Raw genomic sequence first — 18,932 nt, 5'->3', positions numbered from 1 at the left:
AACCTATGTAATACGTATTATTATATCTATTTTACAGTTGAGGATTATGTTTAGGGAGGTTGAGTGGCAGAGCCAGAATTCAAATCCAAGTCTGCCAGGCCTCCAAGCCCAGGTAACGGTCTTCACCCCACCCCCAATTTATCACAACTTAATATATCTTCAATAATGTTTTTCTATAAACATTTTCACTTAACTCCATTATTTGAAAGGCCTGAATTTTTAATGGTCCTGGGAGAACATATATGAGCTTTGCATGGTTGTAGTATAGAAAATGGCCCTAAAATACCATCAAACAAATCTATAGCTTAAATAATGTCGAAAATCTGCATATTAAGTATTAATGAAGACAGCTCCTTGTGTCTTCAATGAATACAATAAATTCCCATGATAAACAATTGATTTCCTCTGTTCTTCAAACAGCATTACTTTTAAGGTAGTGGAAAATAAGGACCTTACAAGTGAAAACTAGGCATATGGTCACTTCTCATCCACTGCTTTACACAGAAGATATAATTTCGTTTAAATCATGAATTTCAAGTTAAATAAGTACATAAAATGTCATGAAAAACAGGACTGGAAAAATAGATTTAATAAATTATTAAGTAGAATGTAATGTTTTCAGTTAGCAATGCCGTAATACCTTATAAATCAGGAAGATACAATGTTTATGATTTACAATAATAAATTAAAAGGCATTACATCCTAAATTAAACATACACAATTCTGATTCACTAAGGACATATCATAAAATAGATACACCCAATAAAAATTCAAATAAAAGGCAATATATTTTGCTATTGAGCCCTGGTGGCACAGTGGTTAAGTAATTAGCTCGGCTGCTAATCAAAAAGTCAGCAGTTCGAATCCATCAGCCACTCCTTGGAAACCCTATGGGGCAATTCTGCTCTGTCCTATAGGGTCACTATGGATCAGAATCGACTCAATGGCAATGGGTTTATTAGAGAATTGACCAGAAGGTGGAGAAAAATGATTTACATAAAATTCTTAAGCAGATATATAATAGGACAAAAATTACCTATAACATCCAGTTAATTGTTGTTGGGTTTGACTTTCAGAAAGGAGTTAATCAGAAAAAAAAAAAAAATGTCATATGTACTATTTTATTAAGGAGCCCTGGTGGCACAATGGTTAAGTGCTTGGCTGCTAATCAAAAGGTTGGCAGTTCGAATCCACACAGAGGCTCTGCAGGAGAAAAGATTTGGTGACCCTCTTGCTTAAAGATTACAGCTAAGAAAACCCTATGGGGCAGTTCTACTCTGTCACATCAATCACTATGAGTCAGAACCAACTCAACAGCATCCAACAACAACTATTTTGTTAAAAAAAAAAAAATCAGTTTTGCTAAGGTTAACACAGAATCATCCTATATTCCAATCATACTTATTATCCAGAAGATTGTAAAATTCAAAACTTTGATCCCAGTTGAAGAAACACACACACACACACACACACACACACACACATTAACTCAATTACACAAACAGCTTCTGACAGGAAAATGTCTTGCCATTGTATTTCTAAGACAAGCCTAGCTAAGATGTCCTACTGTTTTATCATGAAGCTAGGTGATGCCCCACACCATGCTTGCTACTCCTGGGTCCTTCAGGAGGAGCTTCTGCTTTGTGTGTGGGCTGGAGGTTCCACCAGCCCAGGGATTTCACTACGCCACATTCTCTGAACTGTAATGTCTAACTTTCACATCAGTAAAAGCCTTAAGACTATTACTAGGAAACTGGGAATCATTCCTATGTCATATGAACATTTTACATCAGATTTTAAACATATTTGAAGATACATTATTCACTTCAAAACTATTCTTGGGGAGCTTTCAACTTACTGCTACCCATAAAATCACTTTTCTTCTTGGAGTTTCCAAGACATACAAAGGGAGAGGACAGAGAAAATGAGTGATGGGTCCTTTTGGGAATTTACTAATCATATTCATGAACCATTAGAAGTATGGACTCTTCTCATTTGTCTACTGATGCTTCATCCTGCAAACTGAAAAGATTCTGTAGTGTAAACTGTGTGCATCATGTATCTATTACTGTGCATGGCTTGTCTTTCTCTTTAAAACCAAACAGGGTTTGGGAGTGTTCAAAAGCTTCCTTGCAGCTCTCTTCAATTTATACTTATGAAAAGCAGTTTATTTGAAAAATCCTAAGGCTTTCAAAACTTAATCCAGGTTTGAGAATGACATTTTTCTTTTTTTGCTAGGTGACACTTTTACTCACTTAGCTTTTCCAACAATGGCACATGTTATCGAGCTTATGTTTATTACTTAAAAATCAAAAACCAAACCCAATGCCACTGAGTCAATTTCGACTCATGATGACCCGCATGTGTTACAAAGTAGAACTGCTCCATAGGGTTTTCTTGGATGTAATATTTACAGAAGTAGATTACCAGGTCTTTCTTCTGCAGTGCCAAAGGGTGGGTTTGAACTTCCAACCTTTAGGTTAGTGGTGGGCACAAACTATTTGCACCACTTAGTTTTATTACTTAAATGTATGAAAATGTGTATAGATGGTAAAACATTTTATAAGTCTATTACAGAAGGAAATCTACACTAAATGGATAACTGAGTCTAGAAAATACTTTCTTTGAACCCCATAATTTTACTATAAACCAACAAATAAATGTATATACCTTCAATTTCAGATTAATTTTCTCAATATAGATCTACTTAGATCTATAAAGATCCATACTAATGTGGTTAACTATTGCTATATTACTTCCCTACGATCATGTGGATACAACTCATTTTTCATATTGTCTAATTATATGTTAAAAATAAATTCCACTGTGTTCTCAATCAATTGATATGTTAAAAATGCAATATAAGAACAATTCTCTTATAAAAAGAAAACAGCTAGCTATCATTTTAATAACTGAGATTTCTTTTTATGGTAACCAAACCCACGCAGAGTCATTTTGGGCACCAATTGCCAACAAAGGAGTAGCATTCCAAACACAGTTTCACTCACATTTAAATTTTCCCCTAATCCAGAGGACATGGCTTTTGAGCTTCCTGTGGATGGTGCTACAGCCCATCGAAGTCCTCTAGGCAGTAAAGACAAGCAATGTCTAGCAGGCCCTTCACATTTTTCAGAAGAGGGGTAGAGCCGAAAAAGATACTACATTCTGTGTGGCTACTTCAGGGGTAATAGAACTAAAAAGGAACTGTAGCAAAAGAAAAGAAAAAAGATACTTCATGGAAGAGTTGACATTTCCCTACAAGTATGCCTCTCCTAGGCCGCTCTTCATAGTCCCACTCAAACAAATTTGGCACTCGGTTAAATAATTTCCTCAGACAGGCCCCAAAAGGAAAGGCCCAGAAACAGCCTCCTGTAGAGTCCTCGACAGAGGTCTCTTCAGGATAGCAGCTGGGTGGGATTGGCAGGAAAGCAAGCTTGCTCTGCAGATGAATAAAAGGCTACAGTATCCAGGGTTGTCAATCTGGGATCTTTCACTTAGAAAAACACTACCTTAGAAAAAACTTTACCTCAGGAAATTAATCATTACTTGAGTGGTAGCAAAAGTCAAGTGAGCATTAAATAATAACATCCTAAATAATAATGGTATTAAATGAGAGCAACAAACACCTCCTATTTCAAAATTTTAATAATAAAACAGTTTAAAAAATAAAATGATTTGGGGGGGTTTTAAGAGAATTTGATACTATTACATTCATAAACAAAATATGTATCTTAAGTTAGTAATAACTAAACAAAATTTTAGAGGCAATTTCCATGTATTTCTTTTTAAAATGCTCTAAATCCACTATTCATACTCATAGTGACCATTTAAGACAGAGGAGAACTGCCCCATGGGGTTTCCTAGGCTGTAGTGTTTATAGGAGCAGATCACCAGGTGTTTTCTACGGTGGAGCCGCTGCTGGATTTGAACTACTGACCTTTCGGTTAGCAGTACAATGCTTAACCATATAGGATTGCTATAAGTTAGAATCAATTCAATGGCACACAACAACAAATCAATTACAAATTATTTTAGGAAATAGAGGAGCATCTCAGGAAACCATTGCTTTAACACTGATTGCTCACCACTTACTGCCACTCACTGACCCCCCACCAGATCGCCCCTCCCCCATTGCTCAGAGTGTGCATATGAGTACTGGATGAGGAAAAAAAGATCTACCAAAAAAGCGTAATCAGTGCCAGAGTCCAACTGAATACAGACTTATTTCCACGGGATGATCAAAAAAAGGTACCTTCCTGAGAGCCAAATTCATTATAAATGCCTCTTTTTATTGGTAAAAAGACCCATAACCACCTGGGTTCTCCCAAAAATGAGCAAGCCGACAATTTGAGGAGAACACTGTAGGTTGAAAAAAAAAAAAACCTGACAAGCAATTTAGAGAACTTTTGAAGAAAAGTAAAAATATCGGTATGATCACACTCTAATTTGACCTACCTTAAAACAGAATTGGATACTTAAAACCTAATGGAAAACTGAACCATATTTCTCTGTCTGGCTAAAATCAGGGCCAACTACTGGTCTATTAGTTTGTCATACTGTAGTGGCTTGTGTGTTGCTGTGATGCTGGAAGTTATATCACCAGTATTACAAAAACCAGCAGGGTCACCATGGTGGACAGGTTTCAGTGCAGCTTCCAGACTAACACAGACTAGGAAGAAGGACCTGGCCATCTACTTCTAAAAAAAAAGTTGGTCACTGAAAAATTTATGAATAGCATTGGAACACTGTCTGATATAGTGCTGGAAGATGAACCCCTCAGGTTGGAATGTACTCAAAATGTGACTGGGGAAGAGCTGCCTCCTCAAAGTAGAGTTGACCTTAATGACATGGATGGAGTCAAGGTTTCGGGACCTTTGTTTGCTGACAAACATCCATTAATAATTAGAAGGTGGAATGTAGGGAGTAGGAATCTAGGAAAATTGGAAGTAGTCAAAAATGAGATGGAACACTTGAAGATATATAGACATTAGTGAGCCGAAATGGACTGCTATTGGCTATTTTGAATCTGACAATCATATGGTCTACTATGCCGGGAATGACAAATTGAAGAGGAATGGCATGGCATTCACTGTCAAAAAGAACATTTCAAGATCTACCCTGAAATGCAACACTGTCAGTGATAGGGTAATATCCACATGTGCGTGGTAAAGTAGAGGGTCAACAAAAACAAGGAAGACCTTCAACGAGACGGATTGGAACAGTGGCTGCAGCAACGGGTTCAAACATAGCAATGATTGTGAGGATGGCACAAGACTGGGCAGTGCTTCACTCTGTTGTACGTAGGGTACCTATGAGTTGGAACTGACTCAATGGCACCTAACGACAACAACAAGGAAGACCTGTTAATACGACTATTATTCAAATTTATGCACTGACCACTAAGGCCAAAGATGAAGAAACTAATGTTTTTTATCAACTTCTGCAGTCTGAAATTGATCAAACATGTAATCAAGATGCATTGATATTTACTGGTGATTGGAATGCAAAAGTTGGAAACAAAGAAGGACTGGTAGTTGGAAATTATGGCCTTGGTGATAGAAACAACGCTAGAGATCGCATGATAGAACTTTGCAAGACCAACAACTTATTCATTGCAAAGAGCTTTTTTCAACCACATAAACGGTGACTATACATGTGGACCTCAACATATGGAATACACAGGAATCAAATCAACTACATCTGTGGAAAGAGTCTATGGAAGCTCAGTATCATCAGTCAGAACAAGGCACGGGGCCGACTGTGGAACAGACCATCAATTGCTCATATGCAAGTTCAAGTTGAAGGTAAAGAAAATTAAAACAAGTCCATGAGAGCCAAAGTATGACCTTGAGTATATCTCACCTGAATTTAAAGACCATCTCAAGAATATATTTGACACATTGAACACTAACGACCAAAAACCAGATGAGTTGTGGGACGATATCAAGGACAGCATACATGAAGAAAGCAAGAGGTCAATAAAAAGACAGGAAAGAAAGAAAAGACCAAAATGGATGTCAGAAGAGAGTTTAAACTTGCTCTTGAACGTGGAGTAGCTAAAGCTAAAGGAAGAAATGATGAAGTAAAAGAGCTGAACGGAAGATTTCAAAGGGTGGCTCCAAAAGACAAAGTAAAACATTATGATGAAATGTGCAAAGACCTGGAATTAGAAAACCAAAAGAGAAGAACATGCTCGGCATTTCTCAAGCTGAAAGAACTGCAGAAAAAATTCAAGCCTTGAGTGGCAATACTGAAGGATTCTATAGGCAAATCTTGAATGACACAGAAAGCATCAAAAGAAGGTAGAAGGAATACACAGAGGCACTGTACCAAAAAGAACTGGTCAACGTTCAACCATTTCAGGAGGCAGCATATGATCAAGAATCAATGGTACTGAAGGAAGAATCCCAAGCTGCACTGAAGGCACTGGAAAAAAACAAGGCTTCAGGAATGGACAGAATACCAATTGAAATGTTTCAACAAACAGATGCCAGGCTGGATCCCCTCACGTGTCCATGCTAAGAAATTTGGAAGGCGGCTACCTGGCCAACTGACTGAAAGAGAATCTATTTGTGCCATTCCAAAAACAGGTGATCCAACAGAATGTGGAAATTATCAAACAATATCATTAATATCACATGCAAGTAAAGTCTTCTTGAAGATAATTCAAAAACAGTTGCAGCACTACATTGACAGGGAACTGCTGGAAATTCAAGCTGGATTCAGAAGAGGATGTGGAACAAGGGATATCACTGCTGATGTCAGATGGATCTTGGCTGAAAGCAGAGAATACCAGAAAAATGTTTACCTGTGTTTTACTGACTATGCAAAGGTATTTGACTCTGTGGATCATAACAAATTATAGATAATATTGAGAAGAATGGGAATTCCAGAAAACTTAAATGTGCTCATGAGGAACCTGTACATAGACCAAGAGGCAGTTGTTCGAACAGAACAAGGAGATACTGCGTGGTTTAAAGTTAGGAAAGGTGTGTGTCAGTGTCGTATCCTTTCATCATACATATTCAATCTGTATGAAGAGCAAATAACCAGAGAAGCTGGACTATATGAAGAAGAATACAGCATCAGGATTAAAGGGACACTCATTAAAATCTGCGATATGCAGATACAACCTTGCTTGATGAAAGCAAAGAGGACTTGAAGCACTTACTGATGAAGATCAAAGACTACAGCCTTCAGTATGGATTACACCTCAACATAGAGAAAACAAAAATCCTCATAACTGGACCAAGAAGCAACATCATGATAAACGGTGAGAAGACTGAAGTTGTCAAGGATTTCATTTTACTTGGATACACAATCAGTGCCCATGAAAGCAACAGTCAAGAAATCAAATGATGTATTGCACTGGACAAATCTGCTGCAAAAGACTTCTTTGAAGTGTTAAAAACCAAAGATGTCACTTTGAGAACTAAGGTGCACCTGACCCAAGCCATGGTATTTTCAATCATCTCAAATGCATGTGAAAGCTGGACAATGAGTAAGAAAGACTGAAGAAGAATTGATGCATGTGAATTACGGTACTGGCAAAGAATACTGACTATACAATGGGCTGCCAGATGAATGAAGAAATCTGTCTTGGAAAAAATATAGCCAGAATGCTCCTTGGAAGGGAGGATGTGGAGACTTTATCCTAAGTACTCTGGACGTGTTATCAAGAGGGACCAGTCCCTAGAGAAGGACATCATGCTTGGTAAAGCAGATGGTCAGCGAAAAAGAGGAAGAGCTTCAAGGAGATGCATTGACAAAGTGGTTGCAATAATGGGTTCAACATAGCAAGACTGTGAGAATGGTGCAGGACTGGGCAGTGTTCATTCTATCGTACATAGGGTTGTTATGAGTGAGAACCGATTCAACGGCACCTTATAACAACAACAACGAGGACATCATTGCAAATATTCGTATAGTTTGCATATTTAGTCAGAACATTTTGAGTACACATGCCACTTTTAATATTTTTCCACAATTTTTTTTACAATCATCACTGTGATTTCACTTTTCTAATGTTTTCCCAATACATGGCAAAAGTTATTAGGATTTATTGAGTGGAATTTCCCATTAAAATAAACGTAGTCACAAAGAATTGAGTGAGAGTATATCAATGAAGGAGATTATAATTAACATCAGTCTATTATGTAAAACAAAATAAAACAAAACCTTCAGAACACTTTCCTCTCTAAATGGAATATACATTGTTTTTGATGATTTGATGACAAAATCAATTTTGCATATGGGTGCATGGTAGGCAAAAACTATATTTCAATTTAAATGTGAAAACAGTAGAGTAAAAGATTAAGTTTTAGTTATTAACCTTTTATCCTCATATCAAAAATCTGCATCACAACCGTCTTTGCTTTCCAAGATGCCAATTCTCCCCACAGGAACGCATGCACAACTTCTGGGAATCTAAAAATGAACAAGAAAGTTTACAAGATGATGACACTCATAATGAATTTAATAGTCATGCTTATTATTCACCCACAAAAACTGAGTTCCCTTAGGGAAGAAAATTTGGAACCGGAGCTCTCCAAAAGCCTTTTTTTTTTTTATCCAAGAAAAAATTTTCCTTTTTTAAAACATAAGTTCAAATCTTTTGAGTAAATACTTGTATTAGCTGGGAATTGCCTATAACAGCTTAGGTGGAGGGAATTATGAAAATAAGGCTAGAGTTAACACTTAATGTATTGGAAGTAGAAACTATGCCACTGGTGTCCATGGTAACAGTTTTTTCTTACAGCTGAGATCCTACAAAACTTCTTTCCGTGCATCAGCAACTAAAGGCCACTGGATGAACTCTCAGATAACCTCTTAACAAGTCCTTTTCTATAGTTAATTTATTTCAGTAATGCTACGTTCTGTGCTAGAAGTAATTTTTGAAATTGAAAACCAAAATCAGCCAAAGTAAAATACTGAGACTTCACAAACTCTAGGAAGTAATAAAGAAAAAGACCTTCTCGTAATTAGAATTAGTCTGATGTAAAGAAACGCACGGAAGAGCAGTCAAACTGCTTAGATTAAATAGATTAATCAACCAACCATCTTAAAATGGTTTATCTTCCAGTATAAAAGGTCTGTAAAAAATGACCATATTACTACACTGCCCATAGATGGTTATTGCATATTTGTCATTTAAAAAATAAAAACATTGCTCGTTCTTCCAGACAATTTATTTACCAAAACGTTCAAGGAAAGGACTAAAAGCATAGGAGACATGACAGTTAAAATATGCCTTTCTCCAGAATCACTTCATGTAAGCATTGAAAATGCTTAAAAGAAGTAGTTTGCTTTAATTCTCCCCTTCTTTTCTGCACATCACTGCAGTAGCATTTGAGGACACCCTGTGCACTTTGAGCCATGAATCATTATAAGTAAGTAGGCCCACTCGGTTCCTCAAAAGACATAAAAGGTGCAAAAATAGCTTCTGCAATTGAAGCAAGAACCACGTCAGCAACCAGATGAATGTGGATGGTCAGATAAGATTCTATTGCCGAAAAGGGCAAATTATTAAGCAAATGCTAGATTTATTTTCTTTTTTAAACTATGTTCTTCTCGCCTCAAGTCAACCATTTTTTTGCCATTCAAAACGACACCTGACAAGCTCTATTCTCAAATTTGAAAGCTTTATCAAAGCCAAAGAGCATGACTGATTAATCCTTGTGTTATTAAATTTTTATTTAAAAAAAGTTTTTGATGCTATGTGTTTTCACAAATTATGGCATGCTATTCAAACACCAATTTGGTATTTTTTACAGCAGTTATGGATTTTGAGATATATGATCTGGTAATACAAGCCACTAACAAGGCAAGTGGCACTGAGGCACCACAGATCTGCAGTATGACAATATACCAATAAGAACTAAGTACACAGTTTACTGCGAGCACCCTTCCATTAGGTTACATGGGGAACCTCTGGTTTTCCAAATGACAAAAAAAAAAAAACCAAAATAAACCCACTAGGGCCCCCGAAGTATTACATAGGAAAGCCACAATCATGCTTGCAACCCTTATCTCACAGAAATAAAGGAAATAAAGGCAAAAGTTTACAAAACTAACACATCCAGGAAGCATAACCTAATAGAATGCTCAGCCTACACAACGAGGCTCCAACTCAGGTCTGCTGAGCTTCACGCATTTCAAAAGGGATCCACCTTGACACTAAATGCATTAGAACCGGAATAAGGTCTACCTACGAGGTTCGGAGGCATAAAAAGTGGCTGGTATACCACTGAGGCCCTGGTGGTGCAGTGGTTAAGAGCCTGGCTGCTAACCAAAAGGTCTGCAGTTCAAATACACCAGCTGCTCCTTGGAAACCCCATGGGGCAGTTCTACTCCATCCTACAGGGTTGCTATGAGTTGGACTGGATGGCAATGGGTTTAGTTGTTTTTTTTTTTTTGGTATACCATTACACCAATAGTAACGGAAGTTAAACACTGAAGAAATAGTGATGGTGTCCTAAAAAATACCATACGTGCTCTATAAAATCATTGACTATATCTCCATTTTTTAATAAACCTATGTATCACCTCTATAAACACACACACACACACACACACACACACACACAATCTCTCTCTCTCAAGTAAAAGTGCTTAAAAAAAACAAACTGTAACTTGATACTGTAATCTAAGCTAACGTAAAGTATGGCATCCCCCCAGTAGAAAATAAGAATAAATCACTGAGTTCTGTTTTGCACTCTGAGCAAAACTCACCCATGACATAAACGGGCCAAGATTCTATAGATGTAGCTACTTATGGGGAATAATAACTTGCAGTAAGTACTCAGTGACTACCTGCGATTGGCAATCCCACAGTCAGTGAACTAACAGGCAAGAAAGTAAAAGGAGAGCTCAGTCCTCAGTTGGCCAGTACTGACATCCACTTCCTGTAGCCGTGCTGCAGCTGTGAGACAGGCACCCAACCATCCCCAAACCCAGAAATCCTCATTCCTACCAACAGTCTCCACAAGTAAAACAGAGCACGTGAGTGCCCTTACACAAGTGTGGTGGGGGCCATGTTTCCAGTTCTGGTTCTGTTTTTCCAGTCTTTAAGGCACTGTGACTCTAGGAAATGGGGAACACTCATCTCATGACACACACATACATCTGGGATTTTAGATTACAGGAAATCTCTCCTTTCACCCAATGAGAAATTGATAACTCATGACCTCTTTAACGTTTGGGTTTTCCCTTGAAGAACAGAAAAGTAATGGTAATAATGTTGTATTTATATTTTGCTTTCCAGAAACTTCCAGATAATTAGTGTGATAAAGCAAAGCTCTGGAAGACAGTAACATGGAAGATATGCCACAGACTTCATCAATTTTGCACAAATCATTTTGTTGCAAATTGGAATCAGTAATAGCCTCTACAAGGGAGGTAATCGTTGCTACTATTAAAATACAGACAGGGAAGGGGGACCTCATACCACCAAGAAAGCAAAGCCGGGAGCAGAGCGCATGCTTTAGACCTGGGGTCCCTGCGTGGAGAAGCTCCTAGTCTAGGGGAACGCTGATGAGAAGCTCAACAGAGAGAGAAAGCCTTCCCCTGGAGATGACGCCCTGAATTTGGACTTTTAGCCTACTTTACTGTGAAGAAATAAATTTCTTTTAGTTAAAGCCAAAGAATATAATAATAATAACAATACAGACAGGGAGATAACCATCTCAGAAAATTATTTTTGCAGTAATTTTAAGTGTGTTTTTGTGCCTCAGTTGCTCCATCAAAATAAAAGAAAAATATTACTGCAAACAGCTCTTGAGAATGTAGTATGACAACTCATGCTTATATTCCTAAAAATTAGGAATATAATTTGCCGTTCACACAGCATACCATTAAATAATGGAATAAAAGAAAGGGTAGAAATTTTCATTTCTTTAAATCTACTTTTAGGTTATTAAATTCACAAAAAATCAACCGGCAATGAACCCTTAGTATTTAATAAAACTAACAAGTTTTCAGAAAATATTGCTAACAGATCTTGTTAAATATCCCCAGGTCATTTAAAATTCATTCCTAATTATGAGATGAAAATTATCTTTCCCTTTCCTGACAAGGTACAGACATATTTTTCTGCCTGCCTCAGGTTCATGGGCGAGACCCTTGAATATATTTTCCAATCCTCTATCTCCTATTTGTCAAAAACACTTGGGAAGTTTGAGTATTATGGTTTTTATCCCAGCGGTTTTTCAGCCTTTCTACTTTTAAAAAATCATTTATTCTTGGATGCTGACAGGTTATTATCATTATACTAAGCCAAGTGTAGGGTCAGGCAAATCATAGATAGACAGATAGATAGACACACAGTTTTCATATGTCCCTTTTTTTTTTTTCTGGAAGGATTTTATTATTTCCATTTTCTATTCTTCCAAATAATTTTAAAATAAGTTACTCTTTTTTGAATATGACTCTTGGATGAATCTTGTAAGAGGTTAAGGTTTCACTGGCACATCTCTCATACAAATATAAGTACTTACCATCACTCTCGTCTTTTCTGATGTTACACAAATGCAGACTAAATCATAATTTTAGTAAAAAAGCTTATATAATAAACCATTAATAATTTAGAAGAGAGTTGTCACAGTTGAAAACAGTAATTATGTGCATTAAATCTATGGAAAAGCGGACCTGGACACAAGATATGCTACCTATATTTCTCAGTTATAAAGGGTATTTAAGCATGACATGTTTAAATGAATGAACACTACTCTTCATACACTAGAGAAGATGCCTTAGTTTATAGTGGGAGGTGTAAAGAGATTCAAAAGCAGTGACTACAGAAAAGAGTGCTGAAAGAGAAACGGGTGTTTGAGATACACTTCATCAATTTCACAAGTTTTATGTAGAGGGACGGGCACCTTGTCTCCTTTACAAAACAAATGGCTCTAAAATTGCCCCACTGTTCCACCATGGAGTGTCTAAAAGGGTGAGGCAGGAGGAGTTTCGGAAGTGGTAGAGAAGTTAGACACAGGGTGGAATGACACACAAACAAACATACACAGTAACTTTGATAAGTGTGAGGACTATAAGCTTGGATCTTTAGGAACAGTTTCAATATGAAGGGAAGGGCTGGAGCTGGGGATTGGAATGCGAAGAAGAAGAAAAGAGGTTAAAGAGCTATGAGTAGGAAAGGGAAAAAAATGGTAATTTTGGAGCATAAAGCAATTCATTCCTGGGACACCAAAGCAGAAAAAAAGCTTTGGAAAGTCAAGAAGGCGCAAGAGAAGAGGGATTCCTATGGAGTTTTCACAAGAGGAGGCTAGGACGAACAGCATCAAAATTAGCCTACTTGACAATTTTGTTTAGGGTCTTGTCCTAGAAACTGCCTGAGCGGTCAGTGCTGGTGCATAGAAAAGATAGGAAACAAAACACCGTGTAAATTAAAACTACTTAACAAAGCAGGCACATGAGAATTAGTGATTGGAACTTAAACCTGAGTAATTAGGGTTTCTGACTATTTTATGACACTTTTGGACATTTACTGAATGCTTACTATGTGCCAGAAAATGGGCTAAGCTTACAAAATACAAAAGAGGAAAAGGCAGGCACTGTAGTGTAAAGAGCTCAGAGCCCAGGAGGGAGATATCTGTGAACAAACAAGTTCGACAAATTATTTTAGGTGCCTGGACATAAATATAAACACAGTACAGGGGGACCACAAAAGAAGGAATGGTCAATTCTATCAGAGAATTAGGAAAGGCTTTATAAAGGTAATGATACTGAACTACATTTTTAATGAAAACCTGGTGGGACAGTGGTTAAGAACTTGGCTGCTAACAGAAAGGTGTGAGGTTTGAACCCACCAGTCACTCCTCAGGAGAAAGATGTGGCAGCTTACTTCTGTAAAGATTACAGACTTGGGGCAGTTCTTCTCTGTCCAGTAGGGTCTCTATGAGTCAGAATCAACTTGATGGCAACAGGTTTTTGGTTTATGTGTGCTGATATACAAACAAAGAGTTTTCAATGCTAAGATTTAGAAATAAGTACATTAGTCAGATGAAATTAAAGATGTGAGACTATCATTCCAGTTTCTCTATAGTTTAATATACTTTATTTTAGTGTGGTGAAATGTTAGTTCATGGGGATGCTTAGGGAATAAGGTGTTCTAGTTATACAACCTTATGGTTAGGTAAAGATCACAGAGAAACTTATTTTTGTTTTAACATCTGCTAGTGATTATTTCCAAAAGTGCATTAGCCTTCTCCTTGAGTTAATTACAGTATACAGAACATAATTTAATCTTTCTTTGATGATTCAGGATCATATAGTGCCCTGCAGTCATCATTCCGCATCTCGGCTATGATTGTCTGTTGTTGGCAATGCCAACTTTTCCCCACATGTGTCCTTAAATACATATCATCATTCAGCTGATCATGTTTTCCAGGATCAGAGTGATAACTGTGGTTTGTTTTCCTGGCCACAGATTTGACATCAAATAAGTCATATATCTAATACAGTTCAAAAGAAAACATAAACTATATAAACTTCTATCATCAATTAATTTTTGAGCTTATTCTAAATTACAGATGCATTTTTAGTAATGTGAAAGAATTTAAAAGTAACTGAATCCATCAGCCAGCTAACAGATAAAAAAAGAAAGAAAGAGGGAGGGAGGGAGGAAGGAAGGAAAAGAAAACAACAACAAAAAACTGAGAACCAGAAAAGTCAAAAGGCTTGCTTAAGGACCCACAGCTAACGCTGATGGGTCTGGGCTTTGGTTTACGTCTCCAAACTTTCAAGTCAATTATCTTCCAGGATCCATAATACTTCCTCTTATGGGAAGTTTATTAATCTGACCCTAAAGCAGAAACTGGAGCCCTGGTGGTGCAGTGGTTAAGAGCTCGGCTGCTAACCAAAATGTAGGCAATTCAAATCTACCAGCTGCTCCTTGGAAATCCTACAGGGCAGTTCTACTCTCTCCTATAGGGTTGCTCTGAGTTGGAACCAACTCGACGGCACCTAACAACAACAACAGCAGAAACTGATTGAATGAGTAAGAGAATGAAAAACGAAATACAAATGATACTGATCATTGAATGAACAAAGACATTTATGGTCCATACTTTAAAGTTACTCAGTCAAAGAAAGAAAATACCAACAGCTAAAAACCAATGCTCCATTGAACAGGTTGTCCATTTTTATAGAAAAATACAGATAAATTCACTAACAAAAAATTTCTTCCACAATGAATAAATAGTAGCAAAATTAGGTGTCATAATAACAATCAATTTTTACAAGCAGTATATTGTTTAGTGTCCAAAACAAAAATTCACAACCCGTTTTCAGTGTAAGCTATTTTCCTTTATCAAGCTTCTTTATGCTCTTATAGGGAAAAACTTATTAAATAGTTTATGTAGAATCCTGAGCTCACCTTCCCAAAAAAAGGATAACTCTTTCACTGACAGTCACTGGAGGTGAGCTGGTGATTCATAATACCAAATTTTCACAAAAAAATACAATAATCCCACTACCACAGACACTACTGGTCCTGCAGAATGATGTATGCCCGCATTGTTTTTGCAAAAGGGCAGGGCCAATTAGATGTTTCCTATAAATAAGATCTTTTTTTCTTCTCATTTGTGACTCATTTTCCCATTTTCCTTTCCCTGTTTTCTGTCCCTGAACAGTTCTTATGGTAGGTCGTAGAGAAATAACAGATTGCTTGGGAATGCTACATTTAAAAAACAGTCTTAGATCTTGAAGGAAGGCTAGCTAGGATTTGGCAGGTAGAGATGCAGAGGAAAGGAATTTAATGTGAACATTATCATTGTGCAAAAGAGAAGGGCAAGAAATATTGGAGAAATGGTGTGACTGGAACATTGGGTATATTGAGATAACAGAAGTTGGGGTGGAGAAGGAAAGGTGATGGTAGGTGGCAAAGGGACTTTATTTGGTAAGCAGTGGGAGCCAATGGCAGGCTCTGAGAAGATGATTGCCACAATCATAGGGATATTTTAGAAAACTCAAACTGATATCTCAACTCTTTCCAACTCTTTTTGGACAAACTTCTGCAAATGTGTAGTCTGAAAAAGAATCAAGATTGAGGGGAAGTTTTTTTTAAGACAAACAGGATATAAAGCTAAGGAGGAAAAGATACAAGAGATAAGATAATTAATGGAATAAACTCTTGGGAATGGGGAAAAGAGAACTCAAAGTATAGATAAAAGGATTAGTTTCAGAAGAAAGTAAACTCTTCTGTTTTAGACTGGAAACAAGGAGGAAATAATGAAGCAAGATAGCCTTTTAGATAAAGAGAAGAGAAACTGGGGGGTTCCAAATTAAGATGTTTTCATCTTCTCAAGAAAGTTGGGGGCTAGGTCGTGTTTGAGAGTGAGAGAGAGTTGGTTGGAGGGACTCGATGAGTTTAAATAGCCATTTGCTCTGTATTCAACAGTCTTAGGAAAAAGACTATCTCTGATTGTTGCTGTTAGGTGTCCTTGAGTTGTTTCCAACTTATAGTGACTCTAAGTACAACAGAACAAAACACTGCCTGGTACTGCACCATCCTCACAATCATTGCTATGTTTGAACCCATTGTTGCAGCCACTATGTCAGTCTATCTCACTGAGGGTCTTCTTCTTTTCACTGACCCTCTACTTTACCAAGCATGATGTCCTTCTCCAGGGACTGGTCCCTCCTGATAACATGTCCAAACGACATGAGAAAAAGTCTCACTATCCTCACTTCTAAGGAGCATTCTGGCTTGACTTCTTCCAATACAGATTTGTTCATTCCTATGGCAGTCCATGGTATATTCAATATTCTTCACCAACACCATAATTCAAAGGCATCAATTCTTCTTCAGTCTTCATTATTCATTGTCCAGCTTGCATATACATATAAGGCAACTGAAAACACCACGGCTTGGGTCAGGTGCACCGTAGGCCTCAAAGTGACATCTTTTTTTTTAACACTTTAAAAAGGTCTTTTGCAGCAGATTTGCCCAATGCAATACATCCTTTGATCTCTTGACTACCGTTTCCATGGGCATTGATTGTTGATCCAAGTAAAGTGGAACAGTTCAATATTTTCTCCCTTTATCATGATATTGCTTATTGGTCCAGTTGTGAGGGTTTTTATTTTCTTTATGTTGAGATGTAATCCATCAGTAAGTGCATCAGAACGTATGGTAAATTAAAAAGTATATCCAAATAATTTGATAACATGTTATATCCAAAAAATAATCTTTTACTTTTCAAAAAACTCTGAGGATGAACTATAAGCCACTATCTATAAATAGTAGATTTAAGACATGCTTTTAAAACTTTATATACTGTCATTTGACTGTTTCTTTAAAAGTGCAGCAGAGGACATCTCCTTTATACAGTAAATGCGAAAAATGGCCTATTCTGATTTTAGAAATGTTATGGAGTTATAAGCCAAACTCAACCCACTGCTGTCGAGGTCAGTTCAGATTCACAGGGACCCTGTAGGACAGAGGAGAACTGCCCTGTAGGATTTCCAAGGCTGTAAATCTTTATGGAAGCAGACTGCTGCATCTTTCTCCCACAGAGAAGCTGGTAGGTTCAAAGGGCCGACCTTTTGGTTAGCAGTAGAGCATTTAACCACTGCACCACCAGGGCTCCTTTATGGAGTTACAGAAGTACAAATTATTAGTTACTATATAGAATATTGATTTATTACATTATTGAATTAATTACATACAGTCAACCATATATGAAATACATTTAAAGTCAAAAGCTATTTGAATATCCCACAAGACCTAGGGCAGTGGCTGGTAAAGTAGGCACTCTAATAGAGATTTGTGGGTTGAATGAATGGATAAATAAATAAATATGAATAAATGAACTAATGAATGAGCATGAATAAACCTGTGTATGTGTGTGTCCAGCACCTGGAGAAAAAAGTGTTCTTGCTTGAGGACTGACAAAGGGCATCATAGTCCCTCACACAAGGAAGGTGCAAGGGATCTTGGCGATGCCACCACCAGACACAGCAATTGAGGAAACTGAAGCCCGGTGGGACTGTGTGATTGACCTAATTTGATTTCTAGAAACTTGGGTATCCCAAAATTTAAAAATAGTATTAGTGTTAGAATTTCTGGCACTCTTCCAGCCATAAGACATAAGAATAAATTATCTTGCAAATGTTGAGAGGTACAGATAGTAGATAAGTTATGCTGGAAGTTTAGATTAAAAAAAGATGGAAGAAATGTCTATTTTACCAAACCATATATGTAAAAATCCAAGCACTTTACCTTTTGTCAAGTATCTCGTCTCAGGAACTAAATTGAATGGTTAAAATTTAGACTTACATCTCTATTCAAGATATAGACAAAAAAATGTTAATTTATCTTGGTCTCTCCAATTTCTCACTTTTCTTTTCCTGCTTCTTTATTTATTGGAATGCTTATTTTAATTGCTAAAGACCTGTGAAGTTTGATGCTGATTCTATGTATACTTATATCAAACATCTAAATGTGAGGATCATTGAAAACTAGGGGTGGGGAGGAAGGCGGCTCCTGAGCTCGAACTTGAAGCATCTGAAGACAACACAGCCACAAGCTTATGTCTCTGCCTTGAGTGATGGTCAAGAGTCAAGCAAGGACTGGAGGACATTATGCTGAATGAAATAAGTCAATCACAAAAGGACAAATATTGTATAAGACCTCTATTCTAAAAACTCATGAAAACGTTTACACACAAAAAGTAATAATCTTTGTTGGTTACGAGGGATGGGAGAGGTTGGGGGGAAATACTAAACAGACAATAGATAAGTGGTATCTTTGGTGAAGGGTGAGACAGTACACATTACTGGGGAAGCCAGCACAACTTGTACAAGGAAAGGTCATGGAAGCACCACAGACACATCCAAACTCCCTGAGGGACTGAATTGCTGGGCGGAGGGCTGTGGGGACCATGGTCTCAGGGAACATCTAGCTCAATTGGCATAAC

The 18,932-nt window shown here is 37.3% G+C and overlaps 1 protein-coding gene across 15 annotated transcripts in view; it reads right to left on the bottom strand.

Moving 5' to 3' along the window:
- HIVEP2 (HIVEP zinc finger 2) overlaps positions 1-18,932 on the bottom strand; it is a 243,284-nt gene that overhangs the window by 28,102 nt on the left and 196,250 nt on the right. For all 15 annotated transcript variants that reach the window (XM_023729534.1, XM_023729576.1, XM_023729567.1 and 12 more), the window contains one exon: positions 8,333-8,427. The gene's annotated coding sequence lies outside the window, so the exon portion shown is untranslated. The remainder of the gene's footprint in view (positions 1-8,332; positions 8,428-18,932) is intronic.

This window comes from Trichechus manatus, unplaced genomic scaffold, assembly GCF_000243295.1.
Source record: "Trichechus manatus latirostris isolate Lorelei unplaced genomic scaffold, TriManLat1.0 scaffold00002, whole genome shotgun sequence".
NCBI lineage: Eukaryota > Metazoa > Chordata > Mammalia > Sirenia > Trichechidae > Trichechus > Trichechus manatus.
This window is presented reverse-complemented; position numbering and strand designations above follow the sequence as displayed.